General features: G+C 47.4%; 1 long non-coding RNA gene across 1 annotated transcript in view; it reads right to left on the bottom strand.

The window, feature by feature from the left end:
* Nucleotides 1-6483: 6483 nt before the first annotated feature.
* The window catches only part of LOC146058660 (uncharacterized), a 188001-nt gene continuing 171543 nt past the window's right edge, over nucleotides 6484-22941 (bottom strand). The window contains exon 3 of the long non-coding RNA XR_014469884.1: nucleotides 6484-6557. This is a non-coding gene — a long non-coding RNA (uncharacterized LOC146058660). The remainder of the gene's footprint in view (nucleotides 6558-22941) is intronic.

Genomic DNA, 22941 nt, shown 5'->3' with positions numbered 1-22941 from the left:
GAGGTTATGGGTGATGGATATTCCGTGGGATACAGACCCTTGGTGAGCATGGCCAGCGCTGTGTGAGGTGCTGGCCAAGCCCCCAGCGCCAGGGTTGGGCAAGAAGCGGCCCTCCAGCCATTGATGAAATACACATCCCAGCATGCCTTGCATCAATTTCAGCATGACCAATCAGCAAATCTAAGGCAAGGCATGCTGGGATATGTAGTTCATCAACAGCTGGAGAGCTGCTTATTGCCCACCCCAGCCCCTCTGTTTCATTGAATAGATGCTGTGTGCACATTTCCAGCCCCCGAGCAGGATGTGGAACAGTCCCCAAATAAGGGACTGTCCTGGGAAAATCCCCCCCCCCCCCCCCCCACATTGCCAGCCCCCGAGCAGGATGTGGAACAGTCCCCAAATAAGGGACTGTCCCGGGAAAATTGGGACAGTTGGGAAGTATGTAGACATCACCATACATGCAGTGGCCTGGAGAGAAGAGGAGGAGGAGGTGGGGGGGGGCTCTGTACCCAGGACTGTTGGAGGGTCTACACCCACTGGCTTTGCATACTGTACATAGAGGCATTTTGGGCCTGATTCAGACTTGCTGAATGGGCTGCGAAGCACAGCGAGCAGATAAATACCACCCGCAGCGTTCCCGTTGTCTGCCCCTGTGCATGGCTGTGAACGCACCATCGAATGATTTCCCCCCCGGCTGCAAGTAACTACCGTGTGGACGTGGGCTGATGTCAAAGGTCGTGGAAGGTCGTGGAGCGCCTTCTGGCTGCCTTCGGACGGATAACATGGGCATGTGCTCCGCGTACCACGCGCATGTGCGGTCCTTGTATTATCAGACTGTCTGGAAATGCACAGCCCATCAATATAGGCCTGAATCTGTCCCTTTATGGGGACTGCGGCTATTCGGTTATAGAGGTCGATCTTGTGGGTAACCGACTCGGGCAAACATGGTGTGCGGCTTATTAGACGTTTCCCATGGGTTTTTGTGCATATTTCTTTTTGTTTGTATCGGGGAGTAGGGGCAGGGTTGGACTGGCACATATGCCTTTATTCTAGTTGACTCGGACGGATGCGTATTTTGGACAGGAACCGAGTGTTCTTAGCCCCACCTACCGTACGGATCGCTCACACCGTCCGAATGCGGCGAGACGCCAAGCGACCGGACCGCGAGTGGATGTTTCATGTGAACACCTCCCCCATCTGTGGGAACCTCCCCCATTCTCCGATGGTAGCCGACCATCGAATGCTGGACCGAGCGGTCAGGAAACACCGAGTGCTAGGACATTTCTCCGTATGAAAGCAGGGATACGGGCGGGCAGCTGGCATCCGGCTATGTCAGCTGTCCTCCCCCACACGTGCGTCACGGCCGCATTACCATATGTACGCCCAGCGTTTTCATGGGAACGCCCATGAAATGTGGAGCGTACACATATGGTAATGAGCCCAAACAGCCCTTCACGCCCCTCTCCACTCCCTGTTCGGCTTGTTCAAACCAATCGTTTTCTGTACAGAATTCACGCTGTATTCGGACGTGCGCAGATACGCCTCTGCACATGCGCAAACACCAACCATCGGCCATCCGTCCGCATTCGGAGCCATCCGACTCAATCAGAATAAGGGCCATAGGGTTTAGGGGAAATCCCTGGTGGACCCAGTGGCAGTAGATCCAAGGTCCCAGACCGTGGACTTGCCTTATACATTGTTGCAGAGGGTCAGTCACCGGGTAGAACATAGATAACCCCGCTGCTTGGTTTGGTTTTTATAGACAACGTACACGGATACTAAAAGTGGGGATCTCTGAGATAGGTGACCACCAATGGCTACGCTGCTGCATACGACCAAGAATCAGGCCCTTCGCCTATGTCTTCTCCATCCGCGTTCTCCCATTCGCCACGCGCCGGGAAATGCTGAGTCAGCTCGCAGTCAAATCCGTCTTATTATCCTTTTTTCTTTACTTTGAGTTGAAAAGTTTGTGGCAGCGAAGGGTTCTATTATCCTGCGCGCCGCCATCCTGCCGCGCTCCATCCACACGCTCAATGTTATCTCCATCCGCCTTGTGTAGTTCCCTTTCTTAGTTCACATCATCCTGCGCAGCTCTTTCAAGGGGAATAATATTCGGCTGAGCACAATTTGCTAAGTGGCCGCACATTTCCGGCACTTTTCATTTCTTCTCTTCTTCTTCTTGCTTATTTTGCATAAGAGGAGTCGTCTCTCTGTTCAGCGCAGCCTCCGATAAGAGAATTCTGCCACAGCGAAATTTCCACTCCACTGATACATTCTATTCCCCCTAAATTATCAGCACTCGCAGAGATGCCCCCGCCCCGCCGCGACGAAGCGCGATCCCTAAATACATTGCACCAATAAGCACAAATCTTAAGCGTCGTCCCAGCGTTCAGTTGGTAAAAACAAAAGCGTTGCTGATATCGGCAGTGGGCGCTTCCCGCTGATAATGCGCCTTATTCTGGTTCACTCTTTCTGACAAAATCCTTCTTAGATGGACAAAACCATGCGCACTGCAGGTGGGGCAGATGTAACATGTGCAGAGAGAATTAGATTTGGGTGGGGTTTTACTTCACTCTGCACATGTTACATCTGCCCCACCTGCAGTACACATGGTTTTGTCCATCTAAGAAGGATTTTGTCAGAAAGAGTGTACTAGAATAAGGCCCAATGTTTGGATTGAATGGTAGTTGTCTGGAATTATAATCGTGGGGTACTGGGCAGCTTTACTTTTTTTTTTTCTACCTACAGTGCACCAGATTCAGGGGTGTATGAAGTGCCCAAGTCTATGCACACATGTCTCTCAGTCGCACTGCGCGCAAATGGTGAATCGCAGGTGCGTCGCGACCGTTTCAGGAGCATGTCAGAGGGCACAAGACAGCCGCTGCAGCATTGCAATATTTAAAAAAATATCTGATCGCAGTAGATGCGACATTTGCTTCCACCTCTGAATCAGTCCCAGTCACTGTCAATCTACTCGCACTGTATGCACGATGGGGCTTAAGGTGCCCAAACACGGTACAATTGCTGGGTGCGATGAGATGTGCGCTCCCGTCACACATCTCATCGCACAGCTCAACAAGTGTATGCTGCACGTACTGTTTGTACTAGATCTCATCTCATTGCATTACCTACGATCTAGTCCAAATTGTATACAATAATTGTACCATGTATGGGCACCTTTATTCAAATGTGACTGGAGGTGTGCCTGGTACATTGTGCATACGCAGAACGTTCTGAATGGGTGCAAATGGGTATTGCGATGCAGGGTGCGACAGCAAGCTGCCAGTGACTGACAATCTGTCGCCACTTGTAGGATGGGGAGGGAATGTCGCCATTGCGGGGGAGGGACAAGGCCAGGATCTCTCTTGGTAGATCCTGCGGTGACCCCATAAGAAGTAAAGTGATCTTATACCAATCGCTTTATTTATCTCCCATCGCAGGGACAGGATAATATCGGAGCCGCAGTTTCTGGATGTGATCCTTCATTTCTGATTGCGGCAATTTATCTTATAAGAGGATAAGAAATCAGCAGCAATTGTTCTGACTGCTACAGTGTTATCATTCTGTGGAGGGCAGTACAAGTGCTGCTGCTTCTCTGGAGTTTGGGGGTAAGTGTATATTTTGGCTTGCGATACTTTTATTTGCAGTGCACGAATGTGCAGATATGGGACGCAGGTTGCAATTGTGCACTGCACAGCCAGGGGGCGACCATTGATGTGTGAGCAGTACCGGGAGAATAGCCAATAGTGCTCCATGTGTGGAGGTGTTGCCCTATGCTGGGTGCCCCCCCCCCGGCATGCTCCAGACCAAACTGAATTAGGCCCAATATTCCTACACTTTCATCTGTATTTCGGATACAGTTTGTGTAAAACTTCTAAACATAAACAGAGGTGATGTTGCCCATAGCAACAGCCCAGATTCTGTCTATCATTTCTCATTCTAGAAAATTATAGAATCCAATTGGTTGCAATGGCAACATCATCTCTTTTCATCTGTAGAAGCTGTAGTAGATTTACCTATTAGTATACAATACTTGCCCACCCTCCCGAAATTGCCAGGAGGCTTACGGATTTTGGGTGGCCCTCCTGTGTCCGCCCTCGCCAGGAAATATGGGCAAGTCCCCTGCTTTCCCAAGAGGCACATCGCCCCCCCCCCCTCCTTCTCAACTGCCCATCACAGAGTATAAGTGGGCGGTCCCGGAGATGGCGTTTGTGCTGAATCTCATCATCGTAGCTCCGCCCTCCAGTATACTGTGTCTGTCCAAAATTTGTTGACCCTGATTTGGGCCCATCTCTGAATCAGACCCCTCTGTTCAATTCCTGTATGAATGTAGAGCGGAGGATAATTATTGAATTGCATTGGGATGGTGCAATGAGAGAGAGCATCATGCTGGGATTTGCAGTGCACCTCCTGCACTGTGAGACGGCGCAGTGCTGGAAACAGACTTCATGTCCCTGAGTACTGTATCGTGCACTGCGGATGTGAGCGGCATAGTGATTATCTGCTGGTATACTGTATACTTCTCTATGCGTGGGGATCAGACATCGCCTCAGGACATGACAATCTTAACCCTACGTCTAACCTGACTGTATCGAGCCCCCTGCGGATGTTTGATATGCTCATCCTGCTTACGCGTTTCGTACGGGCTTAGCATAACATATCGGCTTCTCTTCCTCTAGAAAGAAACAAAATCAGCTTTTCTATCATGAAAGCCTCTTGTCTGTGGTTGTCTTGGCGATGTGGATGATTTATTATTGAGGTTACATTTTTATCTCTGTGCATTGATATGGAGCATTCTAAACTCTCTCCCTGCAGATCGATGGCCTCTGAGCCGGGGGCGGAAGCCCGTGGCTTTTATCCTTCCTGCTCGGCCTCGCAGGGGGCCCCCGGTGTATCCACTGTACATTCTAACACCCAGGATTACACATGGCAGCCCCCGGGTGCAGCTCTTTGTTGGACAGAGGCGGATTTATGATCCAGGTTTCCTTTTGATGTTGCAGAACTGCAACAGCAAAAATCTCGAGTCCCTTTTGCAATTCTGCTCCCGACACGACGATTCAAACTGAAGTCTGACGCGGGCTTGCTGTCCATCTTGTTAATGGGGAAGAACACAACATCCGTTGCACAGCTTCACTGCAGATGCATGTAACATCTCTGCGACAACAGTGCGAGTGTCTTCATCATATAAGCAGTGGCGGATCCGGTGGTGGGGTGCAACACAGAATAGAAAGTTGAATAGATAAGCCACACCAACTGCCACCCCAAACACTTCAAAATATCCCCAGCCAGGACTCACTGGCAGTTGGTGCGGCTCCACGATTTACATTTTTTAATGCGCTGCAGCCCCACCCCTGGATCTGCCACTGCATGCAAGCCAACCTCTGCAGAGAGAAGGTAGAAGGGGCTTCTGTTTCGGGTGGATCTCTTGCACCTGGCATTTCCAGGATTACAGCGCACGTGGCAGAGGATGGAATACATTGAGCATTCCACATGAATACACGCGGTAGTTACACATACATGGACATACAGTATTGATGCATTAGCAGAATCAGCCCCTTTATATGCAGTAAAATCACTAAACATTGTCCATGATAGATATAAGAACAGAGGGTTCACATCCATCTGGACGCTTAATGCCCCCATACACACTAGTATAATTTGGGGAAATTTCATTAGTAAAATTTTGAAATCGCCCCCAAACCATACAGTGTACGGCATAGCTTCTGCGCGGTCCAGTGCATATCGAGTCGGATCCTGGAGATTGAACCAACTGCACAGTAAAATGCATGAGATCAGCGGCTCATCGCGGGTGCTTTTTAAGCACCCATGATGTATTGGGTCTGATCTGTAGGTGTGTGCCAGCGGTGAGCGTCAGCAGTGGGTTGTTTGTTACGCCACTGCCCTCAGTTTATGCTTTCATATAAGTGTGGAGCTCTTTGAGTTTACACGACAACAAAGTTGTTGCGCGGCGTAAAGTAGACGTTGGGTGCGGTGATTGTAAGCGGGACAAACACACACTCAGAACAAGTGATAGTAATTTAAATCCTCCAGCTTTAAGGAAGCAAGAAAGCGTCTGCGCTGACAGATTGTTCAGCCTCAGGTCTAAATCCCCCAAAGCTCTTTACTGTGAGCGGCTTCTGTTGTGTGTCCTATTATCATGGTGTGCACAGCAGCTGGGAGCCCGGTCTCCTACCCAGGGCGCTGCCTATTAGCCCAAACCATAAGCAGCAACAGTGTCTCTCCATAGTGAATACGCTCAGTGCCCACCCAGCATAGAGGAGACTGATGTCTAACAGCCTGTCCTGGGGACTGAGGCCTCTATTATTCAGGAAGAAGAAAAAACACAATTCGCTGTCGGCATGGTGACATATACTGTGTACTGTGTATCCCTCTTCCCAAATGTTTTTTGTCTTTTTGTTGTTGGTGGTGGTGCCCCAACAGCCACAGAGGGCATCCGGTTCATCTTAAGAGGCATCTCAGGTCCCAAGGATACATTGCGCAGGTGACGGTTTTTGGAATATTTCGGTTTTCGGATATCTGGATAACGGAGTCTTGACCTGCAGAGGAATATCACTTGTTTTATTGCAAACGATTGACTTGCACAATGTTTATATATCTCATGCACATTATATCTCTTATATATTTGGCTACATCTGTCACTCAAAGTGTGTCTGGAGATATAACCCTGGGTGGAGCCTCTGACTCACATGACTGACTCACATGACAGAGAACCAGCCCAGTGAGCCCACAGACAGTGCCAGACACCCTCTGCCTCTCCATGTTACACAGCAAAGACACAGCTACACACCAGACACACCAGGTGAGCGCCCCACACCTCCATACCTCCCAACATGACCCTCTCCAGGAGGGACAGAATGCTATGTTTGTGGACTTCCATCTTAATTTATGATTGTCATCACCTGTCATTTTAAACAGGGTAATTGATAAGAAAGGTGTTTAAGCACAGGTGATGGTAATCCATAAATTAGGAAGAAAGTCCAGAAACAGAGCAATGTGTCCCCCCAATTCAAGGCATCCCCACGATTAAATGGCACATGCAAAACACTGACATGGCTATGGTCGACAATGAAAAAGGTTGACAAGATTTATTTTTCACTTTTTCAATGTTTTCATATTCATTCTCATGTGTCGACATGGACACCAATGAAGTGCCACACTTATGTCAACATTTACATGTGTTGACCTTTCTGTGTTGATTTTTTTCTTGTGGCGATTCGCGGCACCCCCCGCGACCCCCCTCCCGCGATTTGCAGCACACCCCCCGCAATTCGCGGCACCCCCGGGGACTCCCGCGATTCGCGGCCCCACCCCGTGACACCCCCCCCTCCTGCAATTCGCGCCAACCCCCGGGCCCCCCCTCCCGCGGTTCACGGTGCCCCCAACGACCCCCTACCGCGGTTCACGGTGCCCCCCACGACCCCCCCTACCGCGATTCCCCACCCCTGACCCCCCCTCCTGTCATTGCGGCAACCCCCCGCCCCCGCGACCCACCCTCCCGCGATTCACTGCAACCCCCCGCGCCCCCCCCCCATCCCACGATTCGCGGCACCCACACCCCCCCCCCCGCGACCCATCCTCCCGCAATTCACGGCATCCACCCACGACCCCTCCTCCCGTGATTCACGGACACCCCTCACCTCCTCCCTCCCCCACCCCCGCGCGTGATTCACGGCAACCCCAGGATTAAATGGCACATGCAAAACACTGGCACGGCTATGGTCGACAATAAAAAAGGTTGACATGAGTTTTTGAAGATTTATTTTTCTTTTTTTGAATGTTTTCATATTCATTCTCATGTGTCGACATGCCACACTTATGTCAACATTTACATGTGTTGAACTTTCTGTGTTGATTTTTCCGTGAAGCAATTTTTTTCCAGTGACAACTATGAACTATGTGCACGTCAACCTACACATCATCAACCAATTCTTTGTATAATATATAACACCTGTTCTGTTTTACTGTAGGTGTTTTAAGTCAGACCTTTTACTGCTACTATTACTGTTTATGTAAATGCATTCTGAATGACAGCAACATCCTACCATCCTTCTACAAGAATATATAACCAACTAGGTGATTCATCGCGCCCCGTGCCCTCCCCCCTCCCGCAATTCGCGCACCCCCCTCCCACGATTCGCAACCCCCCCTCGCTCAATTCACGCCCCCTCCCACGCTTTGTGGACCCCCGCCCTCTCCCGCGATTCGCCGACACCTGCGCCCCCTCCCTCCCTTGATTCACGGCACCCCCCACGCCCCTCCCGCAATTCACGGCACCCCTAAGCCCCTCTTTAGTCCCCCGTATACTCACATACCCCTATCACTACCCAGCTTCCTGCTCTCCTGAACCGTAACTTCCACCACTGGGGAGTCGCTGACGCTGTTTTGCCCACATGCCCCTATCATGCCTTATAGCCCAGCCTCCTGCTCTCATGCACCCAAACTCCCACCCAGTAGGAGGAGACACTGACTAAGGGCCACCATCCTGTACTCCTGTGCTGCCACGCTGGACCCTCACCCACTGGCAGAAGCAGCACAGTATCTCCCACCCTCCTCTTTAGTCCCCCTTATTCCCACACACCCCTATCACTACCCAGCCTCCTGTTTTCCTGTGTCGTGACCTCCGCCAGTGGTGAGCCGCTGACTCAGAAACACCCTACTATACTATTGCACACACACACCTAAACAACATGCACACACAGCCCCCCCCCCACACCCACAAATGTCACTGTACCATCCACACTATCAATGTACATCTTACTCTGTAACCGCTTTTTAATTAAACAAAACAATACACCCCCCTTCCACATCATATGCTCTCTGTTTAACACATTTCACCTATAACAAGTTGCAATACAGGCATCTTACATACAATTCTAACCATATTTCTCATATACAAATGTTCACAAATTAAGGGGGCGCAGCCCCTTACGACGGTGTGAAGAGCGCCCGTAGGGCGCGATGAATCACCTAGTATATATATAAAAGGCAAACTACTCCTCACCTGAGATGAAGTAGCTCTAGAGGCCACTCGATGGACCAAATTACTTCTTTGTGTGCTAAAAAGTCATAGAAAGTGATAGCAATATTTGCAGGGATACTGATCTGTTGCAAACTCGCTGGAAACGGAGAGAGGGAGCTGTGACAGATCGGATGTAGGAGCAGATAGGGACTGGGGGCAGGGTGGAGAGTTTGTGGGCTCAAAACGGTCACAGCTCAAAGTGAAGTAAAAACTGTCACAGCTCAAAGTGAACGTTACATTGCAGATGTCGGCATTTTGACTGGCTTTTAACTAGTGACAATATAAATTCCAAGGTGTTAAGCCACCGCAGATCCTCTACGAACGCCCTTGGATTGTTGAATGCACCAGCGGCAGGTTTGGGCAGCATCCCCTTAGTGGAACATTGGGGGAGATGTATCAAACTGTCTGAGGACGGCAGGTGGAAATGTCCGAGCAGCTACTGTAGGTTTAAAATTTATTAAATCATTGACACGAATGCTGAAACCCTCAATTCAGATTTAATATCCAAATTCCGAACCGTAGGAATATCGGAACCGGGACTCAGATTTTCTCAGGGAATTCGGACAGGTTTTGGGGGGTTACTCAGATGCGATGAGATGGCTGCTAATTCGTAATTCGAGACCAGGTAATCACCGACCAGCCACAGTGAAATCCAGCCCAGTGCAAAGCTGTGACTGGCGTGTGAATATGACGTAAGCCGATGACATGTGATGATTTCGCAGTGTGCGCTGTCTGTGCGCTGCAGGAATTACTTGGCGGGTGATCAGGGCGGAGCTGACATCTTGTACCAACGCCACAGCAGGTGCAGATTATCCGTCATGGCCTCCCATATAAGCAATTAGGCGTACGGGTTCTGCAAAATGCCTGCTACACAGTTGGTGAGTACCCCCTGGACCCCCTCTCCCAAGCGGCCCCCGAAAGGCCGAAAGTCAAAAGTATTTCACGTTTTTTTGTCATCATAAGTTGGCTAAAAAAAAAAGTGAAAAACTCATGTTCACCTATTGACTGTCAGCCTAATGTTTGTGTTGACCTTTGCACACTGTCGACCTAAACCATGTCAACATATTTCATGTGCCATCCTAAGCTATGTCGACCTTTAGTGGTTGACCTAATGTATGTCGAATTCATAGTGTCAACCTAACAACTGTATCTCATTTCTGAGAGCAGGCATCTCATTGGCTTCTGTACCTTTGTGCGTACGCGCTGTTGGACACATGTATCACACAACTTCTGAGTGTCCTTGTGTCCCCCACCCACACACACACACAGTCACGAAGACAGATGCCCTCGCATCAGTGGCGTAACTAAGTTTTGGGTGCCCCCCCGCCGTTAGGGGGGGCGCCCCCCGCCGCCCCGCCAAGCACCCCAATCCCCCGCCGCCCACCCCCCCCCCCCAATCCCCTGCAGCCTTACCTATCGCGCTGGTCCCAGCGGCTCCATTCTTCTTCTGCTGAGGACCACCACAAAATGGCCGCCCCCATACAGCAGACAGTTTCAGAGAACTGTCTGCTGTATGGGGGCGGCCATTTTGTGGTGGTCCTCAGCAGAAGAACGGAACCGCCGGGACCAGCGAGATAGGTAAGTCTGCGGGGGATTGGGGGGGGGGGTGTAACTATAGCACCGCAGCCCCCGGCACCCCCACATGCACAGCGCCCCCCCGTGGTGGCGGGGGCTGCGGTGCTATAGTTACGCCGCTGCCTCGCATGTGCCCGCAGCCAGAAAAATCATTTGATGATCACTCGCCATCGAATGATATCTCCAGGGCTCGCAAATATAAGTTAGTGAAGACCGAGGCTTCGGGCCGAAGACAGGGGGCAGGTGGCTGGTGGCTCACGTCATGCGATGTCAGCCGCCAGCACCCTGCACAAAACGGCACGCTCGCATCCCCATGGGAACGCCAAGCGTTTTCATCTGGATGAACATCAAACGCTGGGCGCTCCCATTGGTCAACACCTGTCCCGCCCACCGCACATCCCCGGGCCACACCGCTCCGTGTAAGTCGCTGAGCCCGTTCACCCAGGGACCCTGCACATGTGAAAACATCGGTCCACCATGCAAATGCGCAGGGGCCTGAAGCAACCAGAATCAGATGCATACGCATTTGAAGAACATTGTCCTTTGCATCAATGTCGCTGCAGCCGTGAATCCAGTTCTTGGGTGATGTGTTCACTATTAGCCACCAGCTACCGCCTGTCCCCGTGACCGCATCTCTCTCCCTCTGACATCATCTGTTTGTCCCATCGTAAAGCTTTTGTCTGACACCAGCTGACGAGTCTCGGAGTAATTACCCAACTTCTCCAAAATAAAGACGGATTTCAGTCTCTCCTCATTACGAGCTGCCATTTGTGGCCATTAAATGTAAGAAAGCAGAGGCTTTGTCAATAAAATCATTCCGGGGAAGGGAATTTTTATAAGATGAGACTCATAATGGATAATCATTTTTATGGGATGCTTTTAATGGTTTTATGACTGCCTTGAACATTTATGTACTTGACTCTGTCTCAATGGTTTGGAAATCTTTCCTCCGACGTATAAAGTCAATGGGACCTAAAGGCCCCCATACACTATGCGATTCTCGGCCGATTTCATCCGATTTCGGCCCTTTGGGCCGATAAATCGGATGAAATCGGCCGAAAATCGCATGTGTTTGACATCTGATCTGATCAGATGCGCGGTCCCGTGCGCATCGGATCTGATCAGGTGGTCGGACCTGCAGAACATAAGATATATCGGCATCTGACCCATCATGGGCACATCGTGGGTGCTTTTGCACCCATGATGTATCAGATCCGATATATCTATATGTTTGGACCCTCCTCTCGCCCCGCGCAGCACGCATACATCACCGGAAACAGGAAGCCGCCGCAGCGTCCTGTGGGCTGTCAAAAATGAAGTGCGCAATGACCGGTAAAAGAAGCTGTGCTCCGTTGCCTCTGGGCTGAGCTCCGGCTGTATACAGCACCTGATTGCCTGCGCGGCTCTCTGTAGACTCCAGTGTTATAAGAATTTAACACAGGAGTCCACAGAGAGCCGCGCAGACACTGTACGCTGCTGGAGCTCAGGTCGGAGGTAACAGACTGAGCACTGCTTTATATTCACTCCTACAACAACAGTCCCATCCGTGGTACACTTCCCCAGACCGGCATTATTTATCATACCCACCGCACACACACTACCCTGTTAATCATCAGCAGTGCACAGTTCGTTAGGTTTATCACTCTGATTTATTTCAGCACGCTGTCACCTAACTGCTTTCCCTCCTCTACACATCTCCCTTTTCACCTCAGCAGCACAACTCCCCAAGCAGGGGACACACAGACCTCGCTCTAGAGAGGACACACTATCAGATGCACAAACATTCTACACTTACCCTCCCCCAGTATAACAGAGTGATTACAGAGATCCTTTCCCCACTCCCAGCCTCATTTGGTCTTATTTGCAACATACTGTTAAAACTGTAACTAGTCCTGTAACCAATTATACTGTCAATTAAAAATATATGTACCCCAGCTACATTACTGGGGGGGGGGGCTACAGTTTAGGATCAGCCTTGCTGGGGCAGAGGGGGTGAAGGGCTACACTGAAACATTTGGGGACAACTAGAAATTATTATATTATTAAAAATAGTATTAAATCAATATTATTAATATAATATTAAATAAATTAAAAACTATATAAAAAAAAATAGAAACTAGCTCCAGGTCTCCTGGCACAGGGGAGGCGGGCTCATAAGGACAGCCTAGGATCAGAGACTCCGCTGACGGCTCAGGGCCACTGTGCGTCAGATAAATCACATGTGATTTATCTGACACAAATTGGATATATAAAACGGCACATCAAGTGTCAATATGTATGTAGGCCTCCTGGGAAGCTGCAGGGGAAGTTCAAGGAAAATCAGATGCAATTTACAGGTCAGATAAATCTTACTAGTGTATGGGGGCCGTAAGATAGCGTTGGGGATAAACCGTACAGCAATGTCCGCACAATCTGCATCGTCCGGTGCTTGTTTGCTAATTGGAAGAGTCTTCCGGTTCCACAAATGTCAGATTAGACATAATGATCTTTATCTACACTTTTTTGTTTTTGTGGCTTTGAGTCATAAGCCAAGAATGACCTTTGTGACGGGACCGTGCTGTTTCAGTGGGCGGAGACAGTATTACTCTCCTTAACCAATCAAATCAATACAATCCATGCATCATAATTGTTTATTGGGGGGGGGGGGGCAGATCCATCCTCAAGGGTCTTGGGTTGGATTTTGTTCCTGCTTCAGCAATAATTCAATAAAAACAACTTAAACAATATAATATTTGCAGTCCCAACCTCTACATTCAGATGTAGGGGTAAATGTAATAGGGTCTGGTATTACCGGATATTCTGGATTTTCACCAAGAATAGCCATATTTGTTTAAAGTGGCAGACACTTACAAGGCAAAACTCGGACCCTGTTACATGTGACATTGTTGATGCTTGCTGATTGGTCTCTTTACATTCCATGCCCTGTGATTGGCCAGATTCCCTTCTTAAAATCCCTAAAAATTGGGAGGAATTCTGGAATCATCCAACTTGACTCCATAACCCTACTAAATATTGCCTGAATTGCTCCGCCTGGAGCCCATCTTGTGGCCACTGGCGTGCAAAACTCTTGAATTCCCCCCATAGAGTTGACAAGCAGCATTAGCCTTTCATTCTATAAAGTAGGAGTAATGGTCCTGGAATCCATTATAAAACCAGATCGGGCTGTTCAGACTGTCTGTGCTCACACGTCACACCAAGTTGTTACAATTGTTGTTGCTTATTATTATTATACACCTTTTGCTGTTTTCACTCCTATTATTTAAGGTACAAAAGGTGTAAGATGTAATGAAAGGAAAACACTCACAATAGTAATTGTTTAGGATATGATGTGGTTTGTGCAGGAGAGCTGCAATTGTTCTCCCAACTCCCTGTTTGTACACATCTGACAGTGTTCATTCTAGCACCCGCCATCTTTGATAACCCATGCAGTTCCTCTCCCCTGCCTGGGGTGTCGCTGTCTGCTGTAGTGCTTCTAGCACAGTGTGGTCTGTATATCAGCACTGATATGCAAACCAGACCTGTGCTAGAAACACCACAGCAGACAGCGACACCCCAGGCAGGGAAGAGGAACTGCATGGGTTTTCAAAGATCGCAAAGGAAGAAAAAAAGGGTGACTCTTTTTGTCGGGGCACTACTTAATATAATTCTTTCAAAATTTACTGACTTCACCTTATTGTCATATACAATGGGGAGAGACTATTACAAGGAAAAGATTTATAGTTTTTTCTTTTTTGGATGCAGTGATAGTGTACGTGAATATATAACAATTTTCAATTGTATTGTTTATCACAAATTCACAAATTAATGTGAATGTATCAGCCTTGATCACTTCATGGTCTCAATAAAGGGATATCATCCCGTGAGGCATCAGATGGCCTGGCTGATTTTTTGATGAAGTGACAATACTGAAATTTAATATAAGTGCAAATATAATAATGTGTAATCAATTATTGATTATCGTGAATTAAAAAATAATAAAAACGGCGAAATATCTGGTGAACAAGCCTCCAGGCGAAACGCGCGTCCAGTATCGGGGCTTTATGTCACAGATGGGAAATCTGGTGCAAGAAGGATGATCCAGCGAATATGTCTAAGTATCAAAATTCTTTTTTACTTTGATTTTCTTTTGCTTTGATTTCTCCTATTATCGCTTGAGTTAAGTTGCTGAAATCAAATCCAGCTTGTGATGTGTTGGATACAATGTATTGGTGGATTGGTCTCTTATGCCAGAGCAGATGCATTATAGCTTTGATTTTTTCTTACTATCGCTGGAGCTAAGTTGCTGAAATTAATCCAGCTCATGATATGCTGGATACAATGTATTAATGGATTGGTCTCATATGTCAGAGCAGATGAATTGTAGCAACTGACTCCTATGCCAGAGCAGATATTTTGTAGCAACTGACTCCATTATATATGTGGCTGTGATATAATATATCTATTGAGAGGAAAAATTCATTGTTTAAATGGAGGATGCATTATTAATAGAGACAAGTCGCAGAACTACCCAATTTATTGTGTGATGGATACAATGCATAGATAGGCTGATCTTTGATGCCAGAGCATATACATTGTAGCGATTGACTCCAACATACCTGTGGCTAGGATGCAATATGCCTACTAAGAAATAAATACATATAATTAATTTTCGTGCATAAGTGAAGGGCACATTATATGGTGTATAATATTGGTAATAACTAGGTGTATGATATCTCCTTTACCTAAGGGACTCTCATTGGTCCCGGTGACAGGGTGATCCTCTGCACTGGTTGAACTATCAGGGGTGAAACTGGATCCGGTTTCCAACAGCAGATCCCTATACCCCTTATCTTCTTCCTTCACTGATCCAACCACAGGTCTCCACATAATCCATTCCTCATCTGGTCCGTTCACTGTCCTTGAGACACACGGCCAGAAAGTAGGCAAGATTGGAGACTAAGGGAAATCAGCTAAAATTTCTATCTATTGATATCTTTCTCTGGCTAAACCCTCATGAATTAAAGCACCATTAAATTTTTAGGTATTTACCTTTTTACCTTTATATATCACAGAACTATATGCTGTGGTAATCCCTCTGTGACAAAGCACCTGACAAACAGATATTTCGCCGTTTTTATTATTTTTTAATTCACGATAATCAATAATTGATTACACATTATTATATTTGCACTTATATTAAATTTCAGTATTGTCACTTCATCAAAAAATCAGCCAGGCCATCTGATGCCTCACGGGATGATATCCCTTTATTGAGACCATGAAGTGATCAAGGCTGATACATTCACATTAATTTGTGAATTTGTGATAAACAATACAATTGAAAATTGTTATATATTCACGTACACTATCACTGCATCCAAAAAAGAAAAAACTATAAATCTTTTCCTTGTAATAGTCTCTCCCCATTGTATATGACAATAAGGTGAAGTCAGTAAATTTTGAAAGAATTATATTAAGTAGTGCCCCGACAAAAAGAGTCACCCTTTTTTTCTTCCTTTGCGATATATAGTAAATTGTGACTCAAGGGAGCACCACCAACAAATAAATTATTAGGGACATTAGATCCAGTGACTTATAATATGTTGGTTCTAAAATTTGTAATGTGATATATCCTACCGGGAGTCTGTGCTAGTCCCTCCTATCTTCTCTGGGTTTTCAAAGATGGCAGGTGCTAGAATGAACACTATCTGATTTGAGACAAATAACAATATAGCTATACTGTATTTCCCCATTGTACCCAATATTTATTTTTGGTGGGACAAACACCTCATTTATGGGCTTTTTTTTTTCTCCCATTTAGCTGGATAGGAAAACAGGAGCAGCACATGGTTCACCGTGGAAAATGTATTATGCTGAATTATATACTGCATTAGCCAAAATACAAGTACCCTAGAAATGGGAAATTGTAACGTTCCTATATTTTTAAGTAGATATCTCTTTATTGGATGGCAAATGTGTAACATAAATAGGAAGGAATACGTTCCAGACAAGTGGAGGGGAACCACAGGAAGTAATTAATTCCCAGTATCAGCAATTCAGTAAAGGATTCTGGGCACATACAAGTTAGGTCTAATCCAATAAAACTCACATTATTTAACAGCACCGCTCATATACAGTGTCATGAGTTGGAGTAAAAATGAGAAAAAAAGGAATACCATTTTATGAAAAATATTACAAACTTCTCAGAATATGTACTTTTGATAATTTGGGATAAATAGAATATAACCAAATTTTACCAAAATTATGAATTAACAGTAAAGTTTGTGTATGAAATGTACCAATTCAAAATGGCAGTGCCAATGCCCCCCCCCCCCCCCCCCCCCATGGAATTGTATATGTCATCTGATTGGTTAACCACCTGTAAACCAGTCAGACATTAGCGTGTATCTGTCATATAGAGATGGAGCCGGCCTAAACTTTGCAAGGGCTGGCGATACTTTCGCCAGCCCCTCCAGCCGCCTGCGCATGAGATGCGCACGCGCCCTGTGGCAACGGAGCTTTCCCCCGGGTCCCCACTGCCGGTCCCCTTCGCTGCCCTGACCCCCCCCCCCCCCTAGACCTACACATCTCCCAGAGGCGTAGTCGGGCAGGATGCCGCTGCCCCGCCGACGGAGGATTGGGATGCGCGTAAGACACACGCACGTCCCAGTTCAGCGTAGCCCCTGTCCACCGGCATTCGCCAGAGGGGAGGCTCTAGCGTGCACCGGCCAAAGATGACAGGGACTACATCTGTATGTATAATGCACGTTATACAATGAATGCAATTGTCTGATTGGAGGATATAATGTAGGCTTGATTCTAATTTACTCAATCAAATGACCGTCATAGGGTTACATTTACTAAGATGGGAGTTCTGTTGAAGATGGGATGTTGCCCATAGCAACCAATCTATTAACTTCTAGAACGTGCTAAATAAATAAGAAGTAGGATGTGATTGGTTGCTATGGGCAATCTTCAATAGAACTCCCATCTTAGTACGTTTAACCTGTAGTTTTGCCGTTACAGCCCAGGACAGAGAAACACAAATCTTGGGTCTGATCTGAGCCACACATTAGAATGTAGCAGGTGCTCCCAGGCAGTGACGGGGATTAGGGGGCACACAGTGTGGGGTGTTATGGGAATGTCATGGCGTATAGCTGAAAGCAGACGCACATACAGACACATAGCAGCATGTACAGACACATAGCGGTACATACAGACACATAGCGGAACATACAGACAAATAGCGGTACATACAGACACATAGCGGAACATACAGACAAATAGCGGCACATACAGACACATAGCGGCACATACAGACACATAGCAGCACATACAGACACATAGCGGCACATACAGACACATAGCGGCACATACAGTCACATAGCGGCACATACAGACACATAGCGGAACATACAGACACATAGCAGCACATACAGACACACAGCGGCACATATAGACACATAGCGGAACATACAGACACATAGCAGCACATACAGACACATAGCGGCACATACAGACACATAGCGGCACATACAGACACATAGCGGGACATACAGACACATAGCGGAACATACAGACACATAGCGGCACATGCAGGCACATAGCGGCACATACAGACACACAGCGGCACATACAGACACACAGCGGCACAAACAGAAACACAGAGGCACATACAGACACATAGCGGCACATACAGACACATAGCGGCACAAACAGACACATAGCGACACATACAGACACATAGCTGCACATACAGACACATAGCGGCACATACAGACACACAGCGGCACATACAGACACAGCAGCACATGCAGACACATAGCGGCACATACAGACACATAGTGGCACATACAGACACATAGCGGCACATACAGACACATAGCGGCATATACAGACACATAGCGGCATATACAGACACATAGCGGCACATACAAACACATAGCGGCACATACAGACACATAGCAGCACATACAGACACATAGCGGAACATACAGACAAATAGCGGCACATACAGACACATAGCGGAACATACAGACACATAGCAGCACATACAGACACACAGCGGCACATATAGACACATAGCGGAACATACAGACACATAGCAGCACATACAGACACATAGCGGCACATACAGACACATAGCAGAACATACAGACACAGCAGCACATGCAGACACATAGCGGCACATACAGACACATAGCGGCACATACAGACACATAGTGGCACATACAGACACAGCAGCACATGCAGACACATAGCGGCACATACAGACACATAGCGACACATAGCGGCACATACAGACACATAGCGGCACATACAAAAACACAGCGGAACATACAGACAAATAGCGGCACATACAGACACATAGCGGCACATACAGACACACAGCGGCACATACAGACACACAGCGGCACATACAGAAACATAGCGGCACATATAGACACATAGCGACACATAGTGGCACATACAGACACATAGTGGCACATACAGACACATAGCGACACATACAGACACATAGCGGCACATACAGACACATAGCGGCACATACAGACACATAGCGACACATACAGACACATAGCGGCACATACAGACACATAGCGGCACATACAGACACATAGCGGCACATACAGACACAGCAGCACATGCAGACACATAGCGGCACATACAGACACAGCAGCACATGCAGACACATAGCGGCACATACAGACACAGCAGCATATGCAGACACATAGCGGCACATACAGACACATAGCGTCACAATGCCGAAATTGCAGTGTCAGAATAAAGCAGCCAGTATTTACCCTGTCTAGCCAAAAATGTAACTCACCCAAATCTAACACATGTTACATCCTTCCCAATTTAGAAATTATGAAAATATGTGATGTGTTATTTGGGGTACATGACAATGGGTATATGTGTATATTTGGATCGATTAAAATCACTTTCAAAATCTTTACAAACAACAACGGAGTACTCCCTCCTGCAAGCCTAAAAACAGTTGTTGCACTCATAAAGCCCCCACTATACCCGTCCCATACTTTCTACCCTGCATTTCCATAACTTGGCATTTTTTCACCTCAAAACTGACATCCCATTATTGGCTTATTAAAAATAATAATAAAAAAAAACTTTGAAGAACCTTATAAGTCATTAGGGGGGGGCAGGAGGGGAAAGGGGTTCTGAACCAAGTCCTGATATTTTTACCCCAAAATAGGGATATCCCCCAACTTTTGCCCAGACTCAGTCATTGGCCATTAATCTGAACTAAGCAGAGGAGGGTTCAGCAAGTAATTAAAACATCCACAGAAGTTAAGTTTGCAGGAAGACGCCTACGAAGTGCAACATGGATGTAGAAAAATATCGATGTATGGGTGTCAGTGACTTCAAAAGAATATGAAATAGTTAAGAGGAGCAGAGAGTGAGATCCATCTACGGAAAGAGAGAAACGCAGGGGGCAGACGAGTCTTTTCATATCGGTGCTGTATTTTATAGGGTGCTGGGTATTAAGCATATAAATTCCAGCTTTGGAGGCAACTTATTGAACATGGCAGCATTTAGTAGTGTGGTGTAATGCTCTGCAAGGCGGCACCGTCAGGACAACCTGCAGCATTTAGTAGTGTGGTGTAATGCTCTGCGAGGCGGCACCGTCAGGACAGCCTGCAGCATTTAGTAGTGTGGTGTAATGCTCTGCAAGGCGGCACCGTCAGGACAACCTGCAGCATTTAGTAGTGTGGTGTAATGCTCTGCGAGGCGGCACCGTCAGGACAACCTGCAGCAATTAGGAGTGTGGTGTAATGCTCTGCGAGGCACCACCGTCGCCGCCACAGAGAAGACACGCTAGAAGTTCTCCTGCACCTCTAGCGACTTTCTTCTTTGTGGCGGCGGTTGTCTTTGGAGGGGTGCAGGGTCAGAGACTTTGCAACTTCATGGTGCTGCTGCCCCTCTAATGAGATTTACCTCCCCCTGGGCAATGAGCAAATACCTCCCCCTGGGCAATGAGCATGTAACCCCCTATGGCAACAAGCATGTAATCCCACTTGGCAACAATCATGTAATCCCCCCTGGCAACGAGCATGGAAATCCTGGCAACGAGATTGTAGGTAAGGGCATTTACAGTATGTGTCTAACAATGCGATTAATCGCGAAAATTGTAATCGTTACCCAGCACTAATATATATATTTCTTCATCTGAATATTATGTGATGGATGTGCACAAAATAGTCTAAGTTGGTGAAGTGAAATGAGAAAAAAATATATAAAAATGATTTTTTTTTAAATGAAAATCTGTAAATTGCCATGTGGATCTGTATTCAACCCCTTTTCGATGAAACCCTAAAAATGTTCTGGTGCAACCAATTACCTCAGAAGTCACATAATTAGTAAAATGAAGTCCACCTGTGCGCAATCTAAGTGTCACATGATCTGTCAGTATAAACGCACCTTTTCTGAAATTCCCCAAACACCACTAATACCCCTTTCACAGTTACAAAATCCCGGGTGCGTCCTGGCTTGCAGGCCCTTTGAGAGGCAGGGCAGCGCTGGGAGATGACAGAGTCTCCCAGAGGCATCTTTACAGTGCAGTGAACGGGACGACCCGGGTTACCCATTTATACTACCCCTAGACCTGCGACCCTTCTGGGTACAACCCTGATCAAGACCAGGGTTGAATACAAGTCAGGGTTGGGTTATAAAAAACTATCCAAATCTTGATGATCCCCTGAAGCACCATTGAATCCATCATCTTCACATAGAAAGAACAGGGTACCACAATAAACCTGCCAAGACAGGGCCGCCCACCCAAACTCACAGACCGGGCAAGGAGGGCATTAATCCGAGAGGCAGCAGAGAGACCAAAGGTAACCCTGAAGGTGCTGCAGAGTTCCACAGAGACTGGAGTATCTACCGGGTGAGAGCCATGTTCCCGGAGACCTGCACATGAGCAAGTGTAAACACCATGTTCTTGGAGACTTGCACATGAGCAGGTGTGGGAGCTATGTTCCTGGAGACCTGCATACTGTATCAGCCTGTGTGGGTGCCATATTACCGGAGACCTGCATACTGTATCAGCCTGTGTGGGTGCCATATTACCGGAGACCTGCACATGAGCATGTGTGAGATCCATGTTCCTGGAGACATGCACATGAGCAGGTGTGGGAGCCATGTTCCTGGAGACATGCATATCAGCAGGTGTGGGGACCATGTTCCCAGAGACCTGCATATCAGCCTGTGTGGGTGCCATATTCCTGTAGACCTACACATGAGCATGTGTGGACATGGCGTTCCCGGAAACCTGAAAATGAGCATTTGTGGATGACATGTTCCCAGAGACCTGCACCATGTTCCCGGAGATCTAGATTTATTGTCTCTGGCAGTAAAGGATAGGAATGCGTTTGACTGATGCAGAGATTATATCCAGTAGCCTCCATAGAGAAAATATGCAAAGTATGTATTGTTTATTGCGGACTATCCACATGCAAAGCAGAAGAAACTCCAATGAATGTCTACTAACCGCTGTACAAGTTGCCGTCATCTCTCATTCGCAGAATTCAATCAAAACAGCATGTTAATGCAAATGGCCCCTCCAAATCTCTGCTCCTGATTAATGCAATATAAAAGGTTCTGCAGAATAACCTCCTGTTTCCAGGGAGAGAAGTGGGTTCCTCCGCCGCAGATCAGCCTCCAAAACCCGCCTGAGCGTGACATTGTCCCTCTAAGTCCTTCGCTTTATGAGGGAGAGAAAATCACATTGCAAAATACATTACAGGAAAACAAACAGAATTAGCTGGAGCTGAGGAAACGACACAATTATAACGTGTAGAAACTGAGGGGTGTGTGTGTGTGTGTGTCATGCCTCAATGCTCCCACGCCACTCTCCTATATGCCCCATTGCTCCCTTGCCAATTTACTTCTTGCCCCAGAGCTCCCTTGCCTCTCTCCCCCATGCCCAGTGATACCTTGCCACTCTCCCCTATGCCACAATGCTCCCTCGCCACTCTTCCCAATACCACATTGCTCCCTTACCACTCTCCTTCTTGCCACAATGCTTCCTCACCATTCTTCCCCATGTTCCACTGCTCCTTTGCCACTCTCTTCTATGTCCCAATGTCCCTCACATCTCTCCCCCCATGTCCCACTGCTCCTTTGCCACTTTCTCCTATGTCCCAATGTCCCTCACAACTCTCCCCCATGCCACAATGCTCCCTCACCACTCTCCCCTACACCATATTGTTCCCTCACCACTCTTCCCCATGCCACAATGCTCCCTTCCCAATACCCCTATGCCATAATGTTCACTCACCACTCTCCTCCATGCCACAATGCTCCCTTGCCACTCTCCCCATGCC

Source organism: Crinia signifera, chromosome 2 (assembly GCF_055691185.1).
Source record: "Crinia signifera chromosome 2, ASM5569118v1, whole genome shotgun sequence".
NCBI lineage: Eukaryota > Metazoa > Chordata > Amphibia > Anura > Myobatrachidae > Crinia > Crinia signifera.
The sequence above is the reverse complement of the archived record's forward strand: the minus strand, read 5'-3'. Positions and strand labels throughout refer to the sequence as shown.